The 16,284-nt window shown below is 42.7% G+C and overlaps 1 protein-coding gene across 1 annotated transcript in view; it reads right to left on the bottom strand.

Annotated features, from left to right (window-relative positions):
• LOC144826940 (indolethylamine N-methyltransferase-like) overlaps positions 1 to 16,284 on the bottom strand; it is a 56,036-nt gene that overhangs the window by 10,540 nt on the left and 29,212 nt on the right. The gene's annotated exons all lie outside the window — the stretch shown is intronic.

Genomic DNA, 16,284 nt, shown 5'->3' on the forward strand with positions numbered 1-16,284 from the left:
CTCGGCACAATATATGAGACTTCTTTGTTGGAGATCGGGACTACATCACGTAGAAGGTGTCTTTTCCACGAAAAGGTGAGCAGTGAGGCTTGACAACGCATCGGAGGGAGTCAGGGTTGTAGCAGACTAGATACAAAAATGCTACTTAGCGTTTTAGACAAACGCACTCCTATATAGTGTATTAATTTACATGTATACATTTTTTTCCCAATAGCAGGAACATTTTTATAATCGCTGAAATGTCCAGAATATTACCAATACACAGTTCGTAGAAATGTGAGAAGGAACGTGTATAAAAACGCGATGTTATCTAACTCCAAATTAATATAGTAACAATTACCAATCATAACATCTTTCTTTCATTATCTTTTAGATGTAGAGGTTCAGGATGGATTATGTCCGGCACGTGATGAAAAACACTGGTGATAAAAAGGTGAGCTGCGAGTATTGTTTTCAATCACTCTCTTATTTCCTCTCTTGTTTCATAAAAAAATTACAGACAATGTTAACTTCCTTTTTATCTTTCAGGTTATGTTTTACAAATTGATGACACCCCCGCAAAAGAAACTTACAAAGCTCTACGTTTGTGTATTATGCATACCCATTGTAACAAGGACTGAGAAGCCTGCTTTGACACGTAGTGCTCCCTGTTTGAATGACGGCAATGGCACAAGGTGAGCAAAGAAGCTTGTTTCCAAAAGAACGACAAGTTATCAGTGAAAGAAGAGAATGTGTACTATGCAGCAGGCAACACCCATTGGGCTAACGGGGCTTCAGCTAGGATGAGTTAACTTCCTGGGCCCACACACAGTCACACCCGAGTACTTCACAGGTCTTTTAAAGACCTTTTGTTTGTTAATGAGGCTTTGATGCCCGCCCCCGCTTATAGACCCTGCAGCTCCACTCTTCTTTTTCCTTGAAGTTAAGCCCCCCCCCGAAAAAAAATTCTAGCCCCTCTGATATTGTTTAATTTGGTTGCGCCTCTAGCTTCAGGCACACCCCCCCCCCGTCGTGTGTGTCTCTCCCACGTTTTAATGTCCCTTTTTCTCTCTTTCTCTTTCTTACTCTCTCACATCGTTTATCTTTTTTTTTAAAGTTCTGGATGCTGCTGTCTCCAGTCTGCTGTATAGAACCTTATCTGAGTTGAAGTGGTGAACTCTCTTGCTTACAGTGAAGGCTGCTTCGACACGTAGAGCACCCTCTTTGAATTACACCAATGGCACTAGGTGAGCAAAAAATGTTGTTTCTAAAACAACAACAAATTATTTGTGGAAGGAGAGAGTGGGTTGTGTGCAGCAGCTAGACTGTGTAGAAATGCATAATTACCTCCGAGCAGTGACAACAGATAGGTTACTACAGTCTGAGAAACAGAACTACGAGCTTATTGCGCCACTTTTGTGTCACTTTTAACATGGGAAAAGTGGCGCAAGGAGCTTGTAAATCTGCGTGACTTTTCAAGAAAAACTCTCAACTGCAGACTTTGCAAGTTAATGGGGAGCAATAGTCCAGGTACGCAATTTTAAGAACTTATATTAAAATATTGTCAGGAGTTTTGCAACTCAGTTTACGGTGATTAATCAAATGTCCTTTTCTTTGCTTCACCAAACATCCTTCAGAACCAATCACGGCATATATACCATTATTAATAATTTATGTAATATTCCATTTAAAAATATTGTTTTGCAGCACTTCATAGAGACAAATGTTCTTAAGTTGATGACTTCTATTTGGTTAATATGTATCGAACATATTTGTTTTCACAATATCTGTACTTTCTGGCTCTTTTTCAGGAAAATATTCAGTTTTTTGTGCAGATTTAAGTACTCGATTTCATGTTGCAGCAAGACCTAGACTCACCCAAATGATTCTTCTAGATTTGGAGTATAGACTTGCAGATGATAAGCGATCCGAGCATTCATACGCTCCAATTTCTCGATGAGATAACCTCTTCAAACTGTTAGTATATAATTTCTTAGTCAGACTCTTCTTGTGGAAATTCTCTTCCCACATTTCTTTCAATTCCGTCTTTTCTGAATTTTTTATGAAGGATGTTACATATCGAGCAAGTTGAGGGTGTACTCTGAATCAGCACATCCGTGGACACACAATGGAGGCAAAAGGTGAGCGATGAGTATTTTCTCCTGTATTAACTGCTACATCTATAACTGTCTCTCACAGTGTTAATGTTGTTTTCTCTCTCTCACTCTCTGTGACATCATTTCTCTTTCTCTTTTAAAGTTATAGACACTGCTGTCTACTTTGACATGTAGAAGCAGAGTTGAATTCAAGTTGTGAATTTTGGTGGCCGCAGTATTTATACAAGGTAAGCACAGCGGCCTAGATATACAATGCCTCCATTGCAATGCATTAGAAATAAATCGGCGTATTTACAATCCCGTTGTGCCACTTTTGTGTCAGTACTGCAGTAGGCACTTCCATATGGACACCACTTGAACGCGGGACTATAACAGAAGCAAAATGTACTAGGCACACTGCACACATAAAATCGTAGTGTTACCTTCACTTGCAATGCTTCACCTTAGTAAGTCACATCTACGTAACTTTAAACTCTAATTTTCTTTTTTGTTTTTCAGATTACCTATCCTACATCTTTTGGCGTCCACATCACAATTTGTTTATAATACTGTTTTATTAAAGTTATTTTTCTAGTTGTTTATTATATCATCTTTAAGTTACGCTTAGAGTTATTGTTGTTTTAATAAAAGTTAATAAAAAAACTATAGACTTGTTTTTTTTGCGGGGGGTGACGGTACACAACAAAAATAATATTTATCATTTGAAGTACTATAGTAAAATGTTTGACAGTATGGTTGAAAGGTACTGGCTGTACAATAAGTTATATTTTCTCTGGATAGACTACAACATAGAAAGGAAAACAAAGTAAAGCAAAACAATGAGTACCACATTTACAAACCTTTTGTGACATTTTCGGGTGCAAACCTACCCCACTACAAAATTAACTGTGTGGGCCTCAATGACGCCCCTCAAACCACAAAAACGACCACCCCCCAGAGATTTCTATATTGTGTGATGGAGGCTGCATGGCCCACTGCCTGATGCCCTGGTTCCTGCAGTATCCTGGGGGAAACAGCCATTACAACGCGGTCATAACCACGCATGACCGTCACCACAAATTCATTAGCACGCATATGGCTTTACAACGCATGCCTTTACCACGCATGCTTTTACAGCTAGTATACATTTACCACACATGACAAAGGCATAAGCATGGTAATTGCTTTGTGGTGACGGTCATGCATTGTAATGGCTGTGCCTTACATGCTGCAAATTAGTTTTTAGGTATGCGTGTGACCAAGTCTGATAAGATCGGGGGCCAAGGACAAACACCGTGGTGTCTGTGGCAGGAAATCTCATGGATCACAGAGAAGATAGGCGAAGGTAAAATGAAAGTAGCAGGTATAATAAAAATAACGGAGGAAAACTACTAAAATAGTGGAGGACGGAGTATGTAATTAATGTTTGGCACCTCGGCAATACGTTTCAAATAAATAAAGATAGAATATGATTATAGTTATATTACAAAAGTATAGCAGTGGATGAGGCACGCGACCCAGCAGAAGAAAGCAGCAAATTTAATACCTGAAATGAGGAGAAGTTTGCTTGCCGAACTTGAAGAAAAACAAAGAAGCATGGGCTTGGAAACGAGGCTGCGCATGCATAGAGAGTACAACTGGTGCACAGAAAAACCCTGAAAGTTTTACATACTATCATAGAAATGTAGCTTTTTTTACCAGTAAAGTTAGTTCTGAAAATAACTGTTTTTATGAGCCCCAAAGCTCCCACGGTCCCAGCCAGCTCCCCGTGTCCTTCGGGAGCCGGCATTGCTCTTCGTCACCCTGGGCACTGCAGAAGGCGGCACTGTAGGCACCCCAGGACACTGCAAAAGCCGGCCCTGAAAGGTGGTGGTCCCCAGGGCCATCAAAGGCTCCAGGAAGGGGGCCGCGTGGCCCCCCTCCAAATGTTCAAAAGCCCGAGGGCTGGTAGTTTCCTTGGAGCTGGGTGGTCCCCCCCCCTATTTTCTATATTATAGCCTTGGGGAGGTGGCGGTCCCCGGGGCGTGTGTGGGGGGCTCGTAACCCCCACACAATTTTTTTAAATAAAAAGAGGTCCCAAGGACTGGCGGTCGCCGGGGCTCCGGGGGGGCCATGAGCCCCCCCCCGCATACATATAGTTTAAACACCAGGGAATGGCAATCCCCGGGCAGAGGGACCCCTCTGGCCCCCCATTATGAAAAGAAATTGCCCCCGATATTTGAACCCCCGGGGATAATTAACAATAAAGCTGTCTTTTTTTTCTCCCCAAAATGCATACCATACGCGTACCACGCAATTTAAAAAAAAAAATTGGGGGGCCTAAGGATCCATGTGGGACCCCCTCAGCAGGCCTAGAGGGTCAGGATGTTTCTACCCAGCCCCCTTTCCTTATTTTTCAACTTTGTTTTACTGTTTTCTTGTGGCTCGGTTCTACCGAGGCACAAGATGGCTCCCAACACTTCCTGGTTTGGAGTGTTGAGAGACAGTTGACATCCAATCAACATGCAGCTCGTGCTCGTAATTGTACGGATTTCCGTACGCGTACAGTACTTCGTCTCTAGATATCACTATGATTTTACTTTTGATTTTCTCAGGAACTACTGAACGGATTTACACCATTTAACAAAAAGCACAATCTGTGAACCGAACTCTACCTCTCTTCCAAATTTGGTATAATTCCGTTCAGCTGTTCGGGCTGTAGCCCTGGCTAAAAGTCCCTATGGAAAATTACATGGGGAAAACATGTTTTGGGACCCCCTTTTTTTCTCGGCCCCCACTTGACGAATCACCCCCAAACTTTCAGGGGGACCTTGAGCGGAGCAGGCCATTTTCTTGGAGAAATTTGTCCACCGGCGCCAAAGTTATTCAGAACATGGTTACAAACTTTACTGGAGCTTAGTTGAAGGAATTACATGAGTACAAAAGCATAGCATAAACATGAGGAAAAAATAGGCAAGGGGAGAATAGAATAGGGGAGAGAGGGAATGAATAGGGGAGGTAGAGGAGAATAATGGGGGAAGAGGAGGGAGAGGGTATAAGAGGCACAATGAGGGGACGAGGAGAAACAGTGTCCGACGTCCACCTGGGTAGGTGATGGCCGAGGTGTGAAACTGAGCCAAACTCCTCTATAGCTCCACCGGTCATCGGCCAAAGGTTGCTCGGACACCGCAGTACATAGAGAAGGGTTATAGTTTCCATATGGGCACGCCGGTCAGGGTGTACGGTGCTGTGCTCTGAGTAGTAATGGGTAAGAACCCTAGCCTCTGCTGTGTGAGACTCCCTTGAAGCTCAGTGTGGTCTCTGAGACTACAGGGCATACATGTAGGATTCCTCCCCAACAAGGGGAGGAGTGCTTTGGAAAGGGGCCCACTCATGGTGGCCATTATAAGAAAATGTGTGTGTCATATGTCCCCAGAGGCGGACATTTTGACCTAATATTGCTTCAATAGACCGTATAAGCTGGTTCGGCCAGGCTGGGTACTTGTATACTTGTATAGGTTTGTATACCCCAGGGCAGCAGAGGATTTCACAAGCCTCCTTGCTTAGAGGTTGCTAGCTGACAGTACCTGCCCCAGATGACAAACATTAAGTCAGGACACCTGCCAGTCAACTGCTCAATGAGGTGCGAGCCGCCATCTTGAGGTCAGGCAGAGTCAGGAGTCCCCTGTGGCCTAGCTACATCACACTCCCTCCAGGCTGGCCAGTTGTTTCATTGCTGCATTGGAAGTCACCACAAGTGTGCCTCACGGAGCAGCTCGTGGTCCCTGCTGCATTCCTGTGAGGCCTAGGGATACCCAGAGAGGCTCACCCCGTCACAGGCATTGGCTCCGAAAGTCGTACAGGGGAGCAGTCGTGCCAGTGGGTCACTTGATCTTCCTGCAGGGGTGAGCCAGAATTCAGCAGTCATTTTAGACTACGGACCTGGCGGCTGCCATCTTGCACAGGATCTAGCACAGTCGAGACCCACAAAGGTTCACATCCGCATATTTTCGGGGCCAGAAGTTCTCTGTGTACTTGCCAGCAGGACCGGCGATGTCCAGGAGTCAATTTTCTCAGCGGAGTCTCGTCCCTCAGCATGATGCCGAATCGGGGCATCGCAACTACCGGGCCTGTGAGCCTCCTCACCGCTGGGGTTACATACAGCCTCCAGTGCGCATCTCCGCCTGCCTCTGTTCTCGATCAGCGGGTGCCTAAACCTGTATTTGCTAATTAATAAATATACTATAGCATCCAAGGGGTCCATTTATTTAGGCTTCATGGACCTATCCACAGCTTTCGATTTAGTAAATAGATCGAAGCTGTGGACGCGTTTATTGGATTTGGGCTTTGACCCCTGCCTGGTCTATTTTCTGGCAGAGCTACACAGGGATCTGCGAGCATCAGTCAGGATGTCTCACGAGGGTTCTTGCACACTGGATGTTCCGCGTATAGGTGGCAGATCCATCCAGGTCCTCCTATACGCAGATGATGCGGTCCTATTAGCCCGCAGCCCGATAGGCCTACAGAGGCTATTGAATGACTTTGGGGAGTTTATGGGCTCTTTGGATTTGGCCGTAAACAGTGCAAAATCCAATACAATGTCCATGGGGTTAAGCAAGAATAAATTAAGGAATTTTTATTGTAAGGGGGCAGAAGTAAAAAGGGTGAAGGTTTTTACCTACCTGGGGGTGCAATTTGATGAGCGATGCTCCTGGGCCCCCCAGTTTGTAGCAAAAAAAGCTGCCCTAGGAAGATCAACACAAGCAGTCCAAAGCTTTGCACAGCGGTTAGGGGGAAGACCCTGTGAAGCTATTCTTGCTATACATAAAGCAAAATGTCTGGCAGGACACAGTGTCGAACGCCGCACTGACGTCCAGCAAGATCAGAACTACTGTCTGCCCTTCATCCGCTTGCTTTCTTAGTGTTTCCGTACCAAGGAGAAGGGCTGTCTCCATAGAATGAGCAGCTCAAAAACCTGATTGTGAGGGGTGCATTATATTATTTCTATCGAAATGATTGGTCAGCTGTATGTTCACAGCTTTGTCTGCTATTTTTGCAAAAACAGGTAGCAGTGAGATAGGGTGCAGGTTCTCTAGTATACAGCTTTTCCTTAACCCCTCCCATGCTAGTGACGGAACCGCTCCAACACCAGCCACGGACGAGCTGTGCTGATGACGGAGCTGTTCCGTCACGACCCGCTCGGCGCGCCTGAACAGCGCGGATTCCGTGCCTGCGCTGGACGTTCTGTTGAGCGGGAGGGGCCGTGACGGAACCGCTCCGTCATCAGCACAGCGCACCCGAGGCGTGTGACGGAGCGGTTCTGTCAAGAGCATGGGAGCGCCGTGTGGCCCCCCCAACTCCCTAGCGCTGCTGCGGGATTGCCGCCGCAGCGAAGGTGTTAAAGGGCGGACCATTGCTTGTTTCCATAATGAACCACATTCCATTAAATAGTTATTCCCGTAAATTGCAGGTATGCATTAACTACAATCTTAACTAAACATAAGCTCCACAATAGTGGTGGAGAGGTTACCTTTGTGTAGAGGCACGTGAAGCATACAAATGTTATTTTATTCCTAGGTTGATTTCTTACAGTAGATGCCAATACACAAATAATTCACTCTTATGATGAAGCTGCAGTTCCACCTGCATATAGACCTGATGAATACTTAGAAATTCCTTTAACATACCAGGAACTTTAGCTTTAGAAGGCTATGCACCTTTTCCGATTCCACATATATGACAGCAGCGTGACACGCTTGCTCTGTTAAACTCTTTAGTTAGACTATATTGATATCTATGGTAGTATGTTCTGCATTCAATAACTACTGCCCCAGCAAGGGCTTCTCAAGTTGTACAGGCACAATTGGCTTTGCCTGCAATAAGGCCTATAACTATTAATGCCATTATGTGTAAAGTCCTAACCAGGCGGAAAGAAAAAACATTTTGGATGGCAAAAAAACAAATTAGCTTGAAGCAGCGTTTCCCGATATGGAACCCCTTGATAAATCCTGAATTTTAACTAAGTGTCTTCCACTTGGTATGGTTCCCCCTCTAGGGGTGGCAACATGTGGGTTATTGTTTTTACATCTATATATACCACCACTCATGCTACTCTATCCATTGTTGTTTCACCTGAAGTCCTTTCAACATTCAGGCTGAACATGGAGGTGACACTGACCTCGATTTGTGGTTGTAACTCATTGGCAACTTTGCCACAGTGACCTTAATTATTTTAGGCAATATTATGTGGGAAGCAGCTGCCTTGATGAAATGCCAATGGCTTGCTACAGTTTCAGTGGCAAACCCGGAACACAAGCTTCCAAAATTATTTCTGAAACCTATACCAGTATAGGGCATGACACTCTGGGAACCAGAGCTAATAAGCCACAAAATACAAAGCAAATTGGATGCCAAAGATACTGAGAATACACCAGAGTCATCTAGTAAATGCTGGGATGAAAATAACGTAAAAACTAAAATAGTGGATCTTCGCAACCCGAGTCTACAGAAACATGTTGTGAGTTACTTAACCGTGATACACTTAAACAATCCAATAGATATCTGTATTCTGATACATGTCCTTCTCATTCAATACAGAACTCTTCAGAAGGACAGTCAGAGAGAGAGCGCCGAGGTGACTGCAGACAGGAGGACTATGTGAAACTGAACATAGACTAATTCCTCTCTTCTTATATCGTTATAAAAAAGGAAAATAAACTTCCACAACAGAAACACAACACAAAGTGGCTTGAATTTCGACTAAATATGCCACAAATACTCAAAAGTCTTCTTTGGAATAAGATGTGGGTGAGAACATGCTCAACAGCACCGCAGGGGTCACCATAGTTCAACAGACTCTTCAAGAGTTTTTTGGTGGCGAGGCCAACTGATGTGATAACTATGTTCAAGTAGAAACTCAAGATCAGAGATTAGTCCTCTTGACATACAATTTGAGGGTGATATACCACGTAATATTAAAGTTATATTTTGAATTTTTTTTTACAATTAACTATGAAATTCTCCTGGCTGAGACAGATTGGCCACATAAGTTTGTTTGTTATAAAAGTCGCAGATGGAGACAATGCAATAATGCCTTCCTTTTCTGTTTTCGTTCCCTAAGATGTTAACAGCATATGCTACAGAATGGGCTCTTGCTCAAGCCCCGCTATAATATCGCAACAAGGCAAGCTGGGATAAGGATTACCCTTATCTTTTTATACCTATATGGTATATCCCTCAAGTAAAAGCACATTACCCTATTAAACATAAGACTAAACACCATGTTAGGGAGATTCTACAACTGTTAAATGACCAAGGTGTGATTGGGCCTTGTGTCTCCCCCATGAATTATCCACTATTTCATGTGCTTTAACCAGATCATTCCTACTGTATAGTCTTAGATTACAAACAATTAAACAGTCACACACACACTCTTGAGGTTCTGTAATTATTGGAATTCGCTGAACATGGCTATAAATTCAATGTTCCCAGGTCTAAACTTGCTTTCCTCAGTTTTCTATTAGTGGGATATGAGTTCTCAAATGAAGACAAAAGCATACCATCACATTTCTATAGGAAATGTGCTCTCTTACAAACACCACATACATTGAAGGAGCTTCCATCTGTTTTGGGCTTTATAAACTTTGAAAGAACATACATATTAAATTATGCACAATGGTTCAATTGTTGTACAATTTAATATGTTGAGATTTTTCTAATAAATATTGGACTACTGAACATACTACTATTCCTAGAAACTTACAGACTGACAGGCTTGAGGCTAAACATTTGCACACTTTTGTTTACAGTAACAACTTGGTAATCTGCAAAATTACGGGTTTCGCTATAAACCCACAAGTATTAATCAATGAAGGTGAAACATTGCTGATTGTTTGTAATTAACATGTATATTCCAGTGTGAAAATGCATTTTCAATTGACAGAATATATTTTGACTGTATTTCAAACAGCTGTACTAAAGGAATATCCATTGGCTCTGGGGAAACAAATAATTGTGACACCTCCAGTTCCAGCTTTAGAGACTGTCACCAAGGCCAATGTTCCTAATGTTAAAGCATAACATCCAAGATGGATCCTGTGGGTCCTTTCCTTGACAGCTGCAGATGTAGATTGTCGTTTAGATTCTATCTTACAAACACAGGAATTCCCCCGGTATGAACAAAAATACTGTGTGTGTAGTTAAATTTTGCCTTTATATGAATATGATTTTATAATCTATACTGTTAGTTCAATCCAGCCCTCGGTTGGTGCTAAGTGCAAATATTCAGCAGCATGCGCTGTGCTGAAGGGTGTCATGAAAGATGGCTTATTTCAGGCACAAAAAAGATATACAGAAACTTTAGGACACTGTACTGCTCAGCTGGCTGAATTGAAGGCTTTGGTTCTAGTACTACAACATACAGGTCCTGAATTCCTCTAACTGATAGTGTTTGATTTCTATTACTGTGTTTATGCCTTTATTGACAATATACTTAACTTCTGCTTGAATGGATTCACAAATTCTAAAGGAAAGGCTATCTAGCATAACGTGCTTTGGGGTAACGTTGCAGCATTAAAGGATGCTTTGCCACAGGCTCATATTATTCATACCTGGAGTCATCAATGTGGTGGTTCACAACATTACAGGGAATTCTTTGGCTGCTGAAGCTGCCAGGGCAGCTGCTCAGACAGTTTTAGTACCTGTGATTACTCATTCATGAACGAGAATTGATGTTGACATCATGGCTGCGATCAGTGCTTCAGCTTGTGGTGAGTCCTTGCCTAAAGGCTATTCAGCAAAACAGTCCTATTTATTTAGTCCTCAAAATATCCCTAGAGCCCACATTTCTGGGGTGGGTTGATCGAGATATACTTAACAGGGACCGCAAGTTAGAGTTAATAATAGCGCATTAATAGTGGCATTAGTGTCTGTCCATGCTGGTGTTGTGGCTATAGTTTCTTTACAACAGAAAAGATACTAGTGGCAGGGTCTTTCCAAACAGAATACAAATGATGTCCATAGTTGTGACACTTGTCAGCAAACTAAAACTTCCACTGATGCTAGCCCACCACAGACACATCTTTTAATTTCCAACATGCCTTACAATGTGTCTAAGTAGATCATTACAGACCACTTCATTTGGATAGTGCATTTAAATCTATTTTATTGGCTGTTGATTCTTGTTCTCACTTTCTATGGGCTTGGCCACAGTAATCAGCTGACGCTCTAACTCTTAATACAGATTTGCGATTCTTTGTAGGTACATATGCAGAAGCAATACTCCATTCAGACCAGGCTCTGACTTTGACCGCTAAGGCTAATGGGGATACTATGGCCTTCCTGTGTATTGTTGTGCATTCATCTGTCCCCTATCATCCTGAGGGAAATTTGATAATGGAGCTGAAGAACCGTGACTTAAAGCACAACTAGAGTATTAAGTTTAGGTCGTAGTTGGATCCATCACCTGTATGGAGTCCAGAGAGAATTAAATTATCTGCCTAGTAGACCTTTGAGTGACCTGATACCCTACAAACTTCTCTTTAGGGTTCAGATGCATTTTCCAGATCTTAATCATAATATTGGCTGGAGATGTGCCCTTTGACATCAATGAACGTTTCACTGTTTTACAAGACTTCAGAGATGAGCACTCCAATTTGAATTCTAAACGTTCTGCCATGGTAGAAGTGAAGGAGCAACCAGAAATTTCTGGCTGGATTCCTAATGTTGGGGATCTAGTTCAGGAGATCATTGCTGATAGAAACGAGTTTGGCCAGTCCTATCATGCACTTGCCTGTCCTTGCAGTTCAAGTTACTCGAACTGTGATTTTGCCACCGCTCGCTGGTTGTAAACACAGACTTGTTTCAATTGATTTGATCAAGCTACACTATATGTCTATTATACGGTTCCCAGTGGAAAAAGTAGTACTGCGTATTAGGATGATAGGACTTCATAATGCATGGACTGAGTACATCTACACTATCAGGGACTGTTCTCTGCTGGGGTGGTGGGTGATTTTGGCAACCTCAAACATGACACTCTGACCCCCAAGGGAATTTTGGGGAAACAAATCTCACCCCTTTTGTTGTTTACTCATCCATGCCTTTGGTAACAAAAGAAAGGTACAAATAACATTTTCAAAAAATGCATTGAAACAATCATAATCTTGTATAGAGTGAATGAACTGTGATTATTAGGCAGGTAAAACAAAGCAATTTAACCAGCATAATGAACATGGTGAAAAGAATGAATAGTCCAATCATGGCATTTGATTCATATATATTCATACCTTGCAATTCCTCTATTCTGAGAGCCTAGTATGTGGAACCTATGCCTGCAGTTTTAAGTTAGCCTGAAACCCCTACCTGGATGAAGTAGTCTTGAGTAGGATTGGCAATCCCCCTCTGCAGGATCAGGATAGCAGATCAGCATTGACAGAATTGCTAGTGGAACACAGCATTAGAACCAGGACCATTGTGTCTGGTGCGCTCCTCGGACTCTTAAAGGGACAGTGCACTGTTTATATAATATATCTACTGTGTGAAAGGTACAGCTCTGATGCAATGATGTGCCTAGATGTTAGAAGCTGTCTCTGAGGGAGCAACGTAATCACTAGGAAATCTTGTACAGTTCTTAGTTTTGAACTAAGCGTACATATGTCACAGGAAAGGCTTTCTAAAAACAAGCAACATGTGTAGCAGCATCTTCTATAAAAAAAAATGTGTAAGTAAAATATGTAAAAACAATCTAGCTAAAACAAAGTCTGCTAAAATGTGTAAAATATCAAATTAAAAAGAAGAACCGAAGTGGGTCCAAGAGGGACTTACTAGACTCTCCCCTTACTTTTACTTCTGTCAGAATCCAGGCTGTGCATTGGGCTGCATAGCTTCTTAATCTCGGAAAACCGCCGCACTGGGTCTCCTCCTGCCGCCGCAGCTCCGTTGAACTCGAGCGCGGCCGCAGTGGGGGGGAGACCTTGCAGAAACCACATTCCCCAGCATTCCGAGCAGCAGGGAAGCCACCCACGCCCTACGACAGCGCCAGGAGGCGCATAAAATCACTGGAGATCCCCGGTGGAGCGGGGGACTTTCTTTTACTTCTGTCAGAATCCAGGCTGTGCATTGAGCTGCATAGCTTCTTAATCTCAGAAAACCGCCGTACTGGGTCTCCTCCTGCCGCCACATCTCCGTTGAACTCGAGCGCGGCCGCAGTGGGGGGGGGGGGACCTTGCAGAAACCACATTCCCCTTTTGATCTTTTTTCCCATTAGCTCCAGCCTGTGGATTGCATATTCGCAAATACTGCTTTTTTAATTAATATACATTCGTTTATTGCACTATCTATAATCTTATATCTTTGATGCAATCATTGTTACATGTATTTTTTAGCGTGATAATATAGTGAATATTGCTCTATGTGCTATTTTCTAAATAAATTTAGATCTATTGCTAAAAGACATGGGGAAAAATACTCCCATTCATTTAAGTGGGAAAACAAAAGCTGTTGCTAATCCCCCCCTACCTACCTTGACAGCTATAGATCGAATGCTGCAGCAGACGATTGGGGTGATCGCCTCTGCTATTGAAAGCACAGAAAGACGTCTTTCTCTGCCACCTGGCTTCCCTCCCCCTTTAGCTAATACAAATATGTCCATGCTATCTAGTAACTCCCAGGACCCCTTACTAGCCCCCTCATTTGTTGCTTTGCCTAGAAGAAATAGTATAACACCAATAAATGAGAGGTCTCTTAGGGATCCCACGGATGTAACTGAATCAATGCCCCTAACTGCAAGGTTATCTGTGACTCCCTCTTTACGTCTCAGCAAACAAGATTAGTGATCCCACTCCTCCAAATCAGGACGCCTCAGGCAAACAGGGACAAGATATTTTAGGAAGCCCAATTCCTATTTTAAATATCAGTGATAGCCCCTGTGTGAGAACTTGAGGGCAGAAGGCTAGATCTAAACAAAAACATATTGCTAGAGAAAGACAATCTAGCAAAACAAATAAAACTAGTTAAAGGAATACCAAATCCAAAGAAAATAAAGTCACGGAAAATCTAAATGGGAGTAGAGGGAGCAGAGGGAGCGAGGAGAATGATCAGTTAGAGACTGGTCCTCTCCCAATTACTAATAGGGACCTAAAAAATGTTTTGTTTTGGGAGAGAATGGAAACTCTTTTAATGACCTTTTTAGAACCTATTACTTTAAAAGTCAAAAACATAGAATTAAGGCTAACTAACATTGAGGGTAAGCTTGACAAGCAGCCGACTTCTAGTGAGGTTAAGTCTTTACCTCACACTAGTGCCACATGTTCTAAAACTGGCTCATTAGCTTCTGCTAAAGTGTCAGTTCCAGCCAAAATGGCAGTTCCTATTAAAACACCAGCTCCAACCAAAGCACCAGCTAAATCCAAACATCTTAATCCAAAGTTTACTGATCGGCCTGATCAAAATGGCTTAAGAGGAGACACTGTAACCCATGATAAGGGGTCCGTTGACCCACTTATGGTAGTCCCGAATGTGTCCTCGTTTATACCATCTGAACAAAACAGAACATCAGAGGATCAATTTGAGGAAGGAGAAACGCCGAACCTTTTTAATTTAAATCTCCCGCCAGAAGCAACACCTTACACTGTGGTTTTGGCAAATGTACCTCCACTTCCCCCTAATACTGTTGAAAATTGGTCAACCCTGAGAAATAAATCTCTCTATTTTCTGTCATCTAGGGTAGGACTTAAAAATCATATTTTCTCAGAGTTTAAAATGGCTAGACGAGCAAGATGGGTAGGCACATCGACTAAAACGTTGAGGGGTGATTGCGTAGTTTTATCATTTCGGTCCCCTCAACTGGTCAATACAGTGTTGGAAAGAGTGGCCATGGGGACTCATGACTCACATTTTATTAACATTCTTCCCCTTGGTTACTTCTACTCCCCTCCTCGACCAATTAGACGCATAGCCCCCGTTCGCTACCCGACCATGAACTCTGAAGAACCATGGGTCAGAAGATATGGAATTCCTACATTTAACTACTATGACACTCTTAGTGGTTTGGAAAATGTCGACTGACTGCGGTCGGCTACTATTAATCCCACTGCACCAGGTTTAGATGAAGTCTCTCATCTTGACTTTTGTATGAGGGAATACGTAGATACATCTGGGGAGAAAATACCATCAGCAGTGCCAACCATGTGTGAGGATGTGGAGCTCGGGGGGTGTTTTTCACCAGAAGATGACACAGGGTGGGGGGCGACCAACTGGCCCCCTCCTCACTAATTAACTCAACCCCGATGTTCCCTGTAGTCTTGCCTAGCCCCCTGAAAAGTCCATCGGTGCTTAAAATGTCATCATGGAACATAGCTGGCATTAGATCCAAAATTGAAAACCCAATTTGGAGGGATTTTATTCAATCCCAAGACTTGCTTTGCTTTGAAGAAACATGGAGCCTTGAACCGGTCCACTTAAATGGCTATAGAACTTTTTGTACTTCAGCTGTAGCCGTTCCTCATGGGAGACCTAAGGGCGGCCTAAGGGCGGCTTGAGTGTCTACTTGTCAAACAAACTAGAGCTTGAGATAATTATTGAACCTGTTAAAGACATTTATTTTCAAATTTTGGTTCTTGGCCTGGCTTGTGACACCCCAATTGCTATTGTCAATATATATAACAATATTCCCTGTGATGATGTTACGAATGTCTTAAGGAAATTGACTAAAGCCTTGTCTGTACAGGAAAAAAAATGTTAAGCATAAATTGATGGTGATCATGTTGGGGGATTTCAATTGTAATTTGTGTGAATTAACCAAGGATAATAGGTGCGGTGTAGCACAGGATGATGGTGAGGGACGTTTCCATTTTAAACATAATTTTCTAGGGGAACAATTTAATATCTTGCTAGCTAATTTCGATCTAGGGTTTGCAAATGAAATGTGTATCTCTGCCCCTACAGTAGCCCCAACATTTAATGGAAGAGGTTGCTCTACAACCATAGACTATATCACTATTTCAAATAACTGTGTGAACAGAATCTATTCTTTTAACGTTCCTGATATAGTATTGAGCGACCACTTCCCGCTCTGCGTGTCTATTCTGTTGCCTACTGTATCAACATTGATCAATGATAAAGAATGTAACAGCTTAGACGCTGACTTAGCAATTGGTAAAATTAATGGATATACATTAAAATGGGCTATGATAAATGAGGCAGAGATAATTAAAACAGTGGTTGAAAAATG

This window comes from Lissotriton helveticus, chromosome 4_1, assembly GCF_964261635.1.
Source record: "Lissotriton helveticus chromosome 4_1, aLisHel1.1, whole genome shotgun sequence".
In the NCBI taxonomy this organism is placed as follows: Eukaryota; Metazoa; Chordata; class Amphibia; order Caudata; family Salamandridae; genus Lissotriton; species Lissotriton helveticus.